Here is a 9,446-nt window from a genome sequence, read left to right as displayed (position 1 = left end):
TCCCGGTCCCATGCCGCTAGAACTGTCCGGATCCATACCTACAAACATTAATTCGTTAGGTAACTGACATTTCAACTTAAAATATCTCATTCAGCTTAAAGAGAATAATGTATTCCTAAGGCCTATCACGTATGTCCCACAATTGCCCAAGTCCTCTAACCTAGGCGCTCTTATTTCGTTCGTATCCGGACCCAAGAATCCCATCCAAGATAATTCACAACTCGAGCCGGCCGGTCCCAAGAGTAAATCATCCTTATTAAAGATTCCTACCCGACATACATACCTAGCTTTCTCGAGTCCCATGATAATGATTCGTACACTTATCACATGCCCGGTTCATAACTTATGCTCAAACGAGCACTTAGACATATTCATGAAATTAGGACCACAACACCACTTGGCCCAGTCTCACTCCACGCAGAGACCACGTGAAGTGGCTCTGATACCACTTGTAACAGCCCCACTTTCCCCTAAGGCGAACCAAAGGGGTTAGCGGACTGCCTGCCCAGCTCTCGCCAGGACTACGAGCAGTTACACGCGTTCTAAAACGTTTCGGGAAAGTAAAAGCGCGCTCGGACAAGCCACAAGTACCAAAATAACAAAATTTAAAAAAACGAAAACGATGAAAACGATGAAGCCGATGATGAACAGTACCGGCCACGTCAGAATCCAGATACTAGGCCGAGAGTAGCCAAAATTTTTCTTTTGCCGTTTGAAATACGAGTTGATCCGAAATTACACCAAACATTAATACATTTCAATTCACCATTTACAACCAAATTGGCATGTCAAAAACTATTCATCATGGATATACATGTTCGGTTTGCCAATCAAAAGAAATTGAACCAATACACATTAGGGTTTCATTCAAAGAGCTATTCCAATTAGACATATACATGGCTCAATTTGGCAACCAACAAGTATGATCTTCCAAAATGATCATTTTCCTGTAAGGAAAACAAATGGAACGGAGTGAGCTAAAGCTCAGTGAGCAACTATCACACAATCCACCAAGATCACTTAAGCATAATCGTTCATTTCAAGTATTCAAATAAGAAGCAAAACAAATCGGTAAAAGGATACGGACGGCTCTCAAGAGCCCGTTTCCACGCTTACATTCTTGATCCAACTTCATTGACCCTCCGTCAATGCTAAAAGTACCAAACCGTAGACCACACTTCACTTCCATTCCTTCCACCCAACATACCCCAACCGGGCCCGCACTCCAAGCAGTAGCTTTAGGCGATACTCGAGTACACCGGAACCAAGGGTCTCATTACCACAAGATTCCCATTTCAGTGCCCGTGGCGAGTCAATTTTCACGACCAAGCCCTCGCTGGCTCGATTCAATTGATTACCAACGGGGTTGAGCTCAGTACAGTAGGGCCGTTGGATACTCGTCCAACCGACACCCAATCAGTTTTCCATGAATAGAATGCAATATCTCATATAGCCAGTGCAGTATTACGGTGAAACAGTAAACAGTCAGTAACAAGAGAAAAGGATGAGTGCGGTCAAGTAGACCCTCATCTTAATCATTTCCAATAGCCAAACAAGCCTTCAAGGCATCACAATCACATATAGCAAAGCCACATTATAAACATCCAAGTGAGTAGTATACTCACCAATCAAGTAAGTGTTGTTTCATGCACGTCCGTCAAAAGTATTTCGTGAACCACCGTCACGCCCTAGAACACGTAAACAAATGCGATGAGACTCGATAACGAGTCCTCAAGCCATGCCCATCACAACCCCAATGGGTTTCAAATGCATATAGAGGCATTATAGCAAACCAGAAAATTCAGCAAATGCAATTCATTTGATCCAACAACAAAAACAGTTTTGGCCTCCCTATGCGGTAATGGCATAAAATGCGCTACGCTTATCGGATGAGGGTGTAAGACCCACCATCTCGAAGCTAAAAGACAGGGCTACAACAATGTAGAAGGCCACTCAGTCCAAATCCTAGCACAACTAGGTCAAAAAGGCAGAATACCAAACCAGAACCGTAATTGCAGGTTCCCAAATCACACAATGCTGTAATTAGTCCAACTCAGTCTATACAGGTCCAAATGCATTGATTCCAAAGGTATATGTTAGCTAAGACATCAAGCTACATTTCATCAGAAGACAGCAACAACAAAATCCAAACCAATTCCAGTCAAAACAGACGATTACAATCGCAGTTCACACTTTCTGATCACCCAGAACAGCAACAGTAAAAACGACATATCTCACTCTACACTACTCCAAATGACCTGAAATTTTACAGGTACCTCAAAAACATCAATACCTACAACTTTAATGTTTTAAGCAAAGGCCAATTCGGCCTCTATCCAGTACCTAAAATTTCGGACAGAATGCACCCTTAAGAACCCTAGATTTTCCAATTTTCTTCCAAAACAGAAATTAGTTGCAATTAATCACTTTTCCCACCTCCTTAAGTCATTATAGAACATTTCCAAACATCATAGATAACCACAACATCATGATCACATTAAACCAGAAAAATCACCAATAAATTGTAAACTTCACCATTTCATCCAAAAACAAGAATTAAATCACAAAATTCAACACCATAGCCACCATTAGGCACAAATTAAACATCATTAGGTGTAAGAGGAAGTGTAATCATCACTTACCTAGTAAACAAGAGAGAGGGAGTTGTAGAACACCTTAGCTTCCTTAAAAACTTCACCAAACAACTTACTAGCACCTAATGGAAGACTTTTATGGAGTAGAAACTAGTTGATGCAATTGGTTTGGAAGATTGAGCTAAATGGAAGCTTGAAAATTGGAGAAATCTTCTTCCTTCTTGAGCTTAAGAGAGTCGGCCACCAAGGAGTGAAAAATGGTGATTTTTAGTCAATTTTTGAGATATTTAACTTAAGGGTAAAAAGTCAAAAAGTCCAACCAATGAGAAAGTGCCACTTGGCACTCTATTAAATGCATTCCTATCCTTTCTTTTCTCTCTCACATCAATCATTTCACACACTCTACTTATCTCTTAACACCCGATAAATTTTACACAGTATCCGAAACTTAACCTTATTGGCCGAATTTTTCCGAACTATTCGCACTAGTGGGGCCCACGTCCATAATCTATCCGTAATTTTTCAAAAACTCTCCAATACTACAAAAATCATCTAAGAACATAATTACTCATAAAATTCACCAGGTAAATTTTTCCTAAGCCGGAAAATGCAGAAAACATGCAATTAAAGGGGAAAAACCCTAGGAAAAACATTAAGGGAAAAATACGGGTTCTCACAGCATGTACCACACTCAATCCGAGTGGGAGGCACCTCTCATCCCGTCTCACTACTTTTATCCTCACCCTATTGGCTAGTCAGTCGAATCGAGTCAGTAAGAGTTTGGTCGAAGAGACTGGCGAACCATAGGTACTGTTTATTGTTTATTGTTTACTGTTCCCTTGTTTTGTCGAGTGGAGTGATATCTCCTCGACTAGTCGGTATACTCGAGTTTTACCACCAGTGTTTATTGAGGATTTTGGACCCAGTAGGGGGTTTGGATGGTGGACGGAAATTGTAGTTAACTGGTGCTCTACTGGACGGGTTACTTTACTTGAAAATTGACGGAGTGTCAACTACTACTTGATCAAACTCTGGTGAAGCAATGGGAACTTGGCTCCTGAGAGCCATCCGTATCCTTGTACTTTGAAATGATTATTGCGTATTGGGTTATTGTTTCTTTTAAAAAACTTTATACTCGCTCATTTTTTAGATTTGCTAATTGAAGTTTTATTGCTTTCTTTTATGAACTTGTTATGCTCGCTATTTTGCTACGTGGATACTGGCACTTTCAATAATGGTCAACTGGCTATTTGGAATCTCACTGGGCTTTTAGCTCAATCCACGCCATTTATTTTCCTTACAGGGGGTACGAGCGAGGCGTGAGACTTGTGCAGACTAGCATAGTCTAGTTTTTAAAAATTTTGATATCGTACTCGCACTAGTCGCACGATTAGGGTTGAATATATTTATAGCTCCAATCTTTTGATGTATTTGGGGTTGTATGGATGTTTGAGACAGAAATGAATGTAATTGTACTTTCCAAATTGGGTAACTGTTATTTTCTTTATTCTTGAGGTTGTACCCTATTTTAGTTGAAGTGAGTGAGTGAGTGAGTCCTGGCGAGAGATGGGCAAGCGGTCAACTAAACCCTGGGGTACGCCTTCGGGGGAGGTAGGGTCGTCACAGATGATATCAGAGCAACTTCACGTGGTCTCTATGCGAAGTGAGTTTTGGCCAAGTGGTGATATGGTCCCGATCATTTGAATAAGAGTAAAGAACTAAGTGTTTTTCTCGAGGAAAAGTTGTGACTTATGACAGTGGTAAGCGTAAAATATTTATCATGATACTTGAGGTAGATAGATATGTACGCCAGGTAGGAATCTTAAAATTTAGTGATTTGCACTTGGAAGCGTACGGCTTGAGTTGTAAATTCTTTTAGTTTGGGATTCTTGTACTTGAGTACTAAGTACTTTTCCTGAGAGAACACTTGTGAATTTGGAAGGGATATAGCCTCGTGTATTATGAGGTGACTAGAAATCATAAGTGACTTTGAGATCAGTTCTAATAGCAAAGGTCAGAGCACGGAGGATTCTTATATTGGACTTGAAATTTATCTGATTGAGGAGATTGGTATCTTGGATTAGTTTAATAAATGTTTGGCTAGGGTTTTGATAGATTGTGGTTAGATTTGGACTTTACCAGTTGCTGTGAATGTTGAAGTACTAGCTTTGCAAGCCTATTTAATTTCTCCTGTGCATGTGAAAATTTGTTATGTGTTTACTTGATTTTGAAACTAAATATGTATTTGTTTGGTGATATATCAGATAAATGTATTATATTCTATACCCATATGCAAAAACTTGAGATAGAGTGTGGAACTTTTGAAATACGAAGTATGCTTTAGGATTTCATTATGTACATAAGTGATAAGGATACTCTTTGTGTTAAAATTTCGGAATGAGAATACGTGGCATAGCTATCTTCTTGTCTATTTCATTTGAGAATAGCTCTGTTTAATCTCTCCTGGTTGGATTGGAATGCATAGAGTGACAAATTTCTTGAGGTGAACTTTACTATTAGTGATGAACTCGTTAATGAAGTATTAGAGTATTCCAACCCTTATCTCGTGAAAAGATTAAGAAAGCACGATTTACGTGATCTTAAGTATGGAATAGGTTTTTACCAAGGAAGAGCAGAATGCCGAAGAGATATCGGGAATGTTTGAAGTAAAGGTTGGAATTTCGAGGACGAAATTCTTTTAAGGAGGGAAGTATGTGACTCCCCGGATTTTTGTGAAAGAAGAGAGAGTGTGGCGACTGGAAAGTCGCTCATATTTTCTTAAAATACCCTTTTATTTTGATTAAAGTACTTTATAATAGCTATACTACTCATTTACCTGCCCAATGGTTGGAATAAAGAATAGAATTAAGAGTTTTCTCTTTACTTACATCGTTCGAGTGAACTAGGATTTTTACGTCTTTCGGTAGTATGATTAATCGGTACGGAGTCTGTATTAAATTTGGTGGATAAGAGTGAGTTTTAGATAAGAAAAAGTGTGTGATTAGAAGTAATAATAATAAGTTAGTGAATTATATGTGAAAACCCTAGTACGTGCGAGTTAAGGAAAAATGGTTGGAACCGACGGGTACCGTTTGTTACCGAGTGAGTGCACCACTTGAACCCTACTTTATTACCTTAATAGCCTTGCTTTTATTTTAGTTAATTAAGCCTAAAATATCTCTTAAATTAGCCACAATTTTTCACCAAAAGAAATAAGAGAAAAGTCTAGAAAAGCCAAGTGTCATGAAACCTATGGAAGTTGGACTTTGACCAACTTGTTTAACTTTCCTAAAACAAAAATTTGACCAAGATGTCTTCATTTTTTTCTTGTTTTGGCCAACCAAGATGCTCCATTTCTCCTTGTCTTGGCTGAAAATGGTGAGAGGAAACACAAGGAAGAGCACTTCATACTACAACTTCAACCCTTGCTTGAATCTTCAAGATTTCATCCTAAGCTTGCAATCCAAACCATAGAAAGTGACCCTAAGGAAGGAAGAAGACTTTTGGTGGAGAAAGTTGGGGAGACAAGGAGGCTTATGGTTGCTCTTTTCATAGAGTTTAAAGGCAATCATGTTTAGAAACCATCTCTTCATTTTTAACTTGCATTTTAGTAGATTTAATGCTTGTTTGTTGTAGATTCTATGGAAAATTTCATGGGTTGTGAAGTTGGTGAAACTTTTCTAACTTTGATTTATATTTTTCTAGCCATGAGATGTTTCTATCTAGCTTTGTTATAGACTTGAGAGAGAGCTGATATGAAGATTTCTAGCTTTAATATGACTTTTAGCTTCCAACTAAGAATTTTCCAGCTTTAGTAGAGAATTTTCCAGCATTGATAGAGGAATCTGTCCTGTTTCTGACGTGTTTAATTCGTCCATGTTAGAGGCCGAATCAGGCTAAGATCAAAGCATAAAATTGTAGGGAATGGAGTTATATAGTTGTCTGTAAAATTTCAACTCAATCCGAGCACTATAGCATCTTATATGACTAAAATACCCCTGACTGCCAAATGCCCTATTTTGCGGGCAATTTTGAGATTTCATGTTTCTAGCTTCATTTTTCACTTTGATCCGTATCAAATCAGCACTTGGCCAAAACATGAAAATTGTAGTCCTATGTTTCTGCTTTCCAACGCATTTGAAAACGTCTCAATCGGATTTTTATAGCCTGAGTTATTGCCATTTGAATCCAGTGCTGACTACCAGACTGACAATGAACTTTTGGTTCTGTAATTTGTAAATTCAACCTGGAACAACTATGAGCTGGGTTGAGTTGTTTTCATGAAAGTTGTAACCCTTTGTCTTAACTTTGAAATGGTATAAAGTTTACACCAATCCGATAAATGTAGCTCCAGTTGTGACCAAAATTCTATAAGATGTCAAATCTGCTGGTTAGTCTTTTGTCTTCAAAACTGATTTCCGTTTGTATTATTAGACTTGTGTTGTAATTGGATGATTTTGGAGTCTAATTGAAGGGCTATGGTGGTAACATTGCTTGTGTGTGATTTTGGGGCTGAATTGAGGAAAATAATGAAGTCATAAATGGATGAAAAATAGGTAAATACAAAGGGCGTGCTGCCCAAATTTTCACTCGAGAACTAGGCGTGTGTACTTGTGATTCGAGCGAAGAATTGAGGTCGAATTGAACTTGATTTGTCTTGGGCATTCGAGTTATCTTTCATAGAGTTATATAAGTTAGAATTTGCCGAAACTTGTACCCTTAGAAAAATGAAAGTAACGACTAATAGAAATACGTTTTCCTTGTCACTTTGACTCAAATGGAGATTTCAAAGTTTAATCGCTTCAAAGTTTCTAAGTTTTAAGAGCGAGCATGAGTTTTACGAATATTCTCCAAATGATTTTCAATTACTTGATTCTCGTTAAGCGAAACGTTTAAATTTTGAACCTTAGTCGATTTCAAAGCTCTTAAACGATGTTTTATTGCAGATTTGGACTCCAAACAAGGAGTAACACCTGAACGTGATCCGTAAAAGCACTACATCTTTGGTGAGTGCTTCCAAATACCTGATTGAACTTGATACTTGTGTTCAATACTGGACTAATGTGATTACATGATATGTGATTGGTTTGATCTGACAAGCGTGTACTTTATCGCACTTGCCCTAATGTGATTTATTACTGTTTTCTGGTTATTATTGACTTGATATACATATGTACAACTTAAATACTACCTGAGATCATGTACTTGACTTGTAAGTGTTGAGCGGTAGCATGTACCACACTCAATTTGAGTGGGAGGTGCTTCTCTTCCCGTCTCACTACTTTTATCCTCACCCTATTGGTTAGTCAGTCGAATTGAGCCAGTAAGGGCTTGGTCGAAGAGACTGGCGAACCATTGGTACTGTTTATTGTTTATTATTTACTGTTCTCTTATTTTGTCGAGTGGAGTGATATCTCCTCGACTAATCAGTATACTCGAGTATTACCACCAGTGTTTATTGAGGATTTTGGACCCTGTAGGGGGTTTGGATGGTGGACGGAGATTGTAGTTAAGTGGTGCTCTATTAGACTGGTTACTTTACTTGACAATTGACGGAGTGTCAACTACTACTTGATCAAGCTCTGGTGAAGCAATGGGAACTTGGCTCCTGAGAGCCATCCGTATCCTTATACTTTGAAATGATTATTGCTTATTGGGTTATTGTTTCTTTTAAAAAACTTTATACCCGCTCATTTTTTAGATTTGCTAATTGAAGTGTTATTGCTCACTTTTATGAATTTGTTATGCTCGCTATTTTCCTACGTGGATACTGGTACTTTCAAATAATGGTCAACTGGCTATTTGGAACTTTACTGGGCTTTTAGCTCATTCCACATCATTTGTTTTTCTTACAAGGGGTATGAGCAAGGCGTGAGACTTGTGCAGACTAGCATAGTCTAGTTTTTGAAAATTTTGATATTGTACTCGCACTAGTCGCTCGATTAGGGTTGAATGTATTTAGAACTCCAATCTTTTGATGTATTTGAGGTTGTATGGATGTTTGAGACAGAAATGAATGTAGTTGTACTTTTCAAATTGGGTGACTGTTATTTCCTTTATTCTTGAGGTTGTACCTTATTCTAGTTGAAGTGAGTAAGTGAATCCTGGCGAGAGTTGGGCAGGCGGTTCGCTAAACCCTGGGGTACGCCCTAGGGGGAGATCGGGTCATCACACTTGGCTTTGGCGATTTGGAATTTTTTTGGTTTGTCTTGTGGACTTTTTGTTGTTGACAAGCATTTATGGGGCTGGTTGGCTTGGTGGTGATTGAAGTCGGCAAAGACAGTAAAGTTTATTCCAATCTTTATATGCTGGAATTTATGGAAGGCTAGAAATTTAGCTATTTTCCAAGGTGTGAAGGCAGATCCTCAGACGGTTTGTTGAGTCATCTTTCGAGACTTAAAGGATGCATATTGGCTTAGGTTTGGTGAGTTGCAGGAGGTTGTGGGTTGGCCGCAATTTTTTGGTACTATGGAGCAGCTGCGTGAGTCGATTTCTATAACTTTGGTTCGTTGGAGATCTCCTCATTTGGGTGGTTTAAGCTTAATAGTGATAGTTGTGCGAAGGATAATCCAGGGGTTAGTGGAGGTGGGGGGATTTTGTGGGATTCTTTGAGGAGATTGATTGTTGCTTTCTCTACGTTCTTTGGTATTGGCACTAACATGCAAGTCGAGGCCCGAACTTTATTGGTAGGGATTAACCTCTGTTGCCAATAGGGAATTATGAACCTAGTGATTGAATCTGATTCGATGGTTCTCGTACGGGTTTTGAATGGTCAATATCAATGCCTGTGGTCGATTAGTCATGAGTTGGGCCAGATTCGAGACCTATCCTCAGGTCTCTTTAAGTTTCAAC

Source organism: Coffea arabica, chromosome 7e (assembly GCF_036785885.1).
Source record: "Coffea arabica cultivar ET-39 chromosome 7e, Coffea Arabica ET-39 HiFi, whole genome shotgun sequence".
NCBI lineage: Eukaryota > Viridiplantae > Streptophyta > Magnoliopsida > Gentianales > Rubiaceae > Coffea > Coffea arabica.
The sequence above is the reverse complement of the archived record's forward strand: the minus strand, read 5'-3'. Positions refer to the sequence as shown.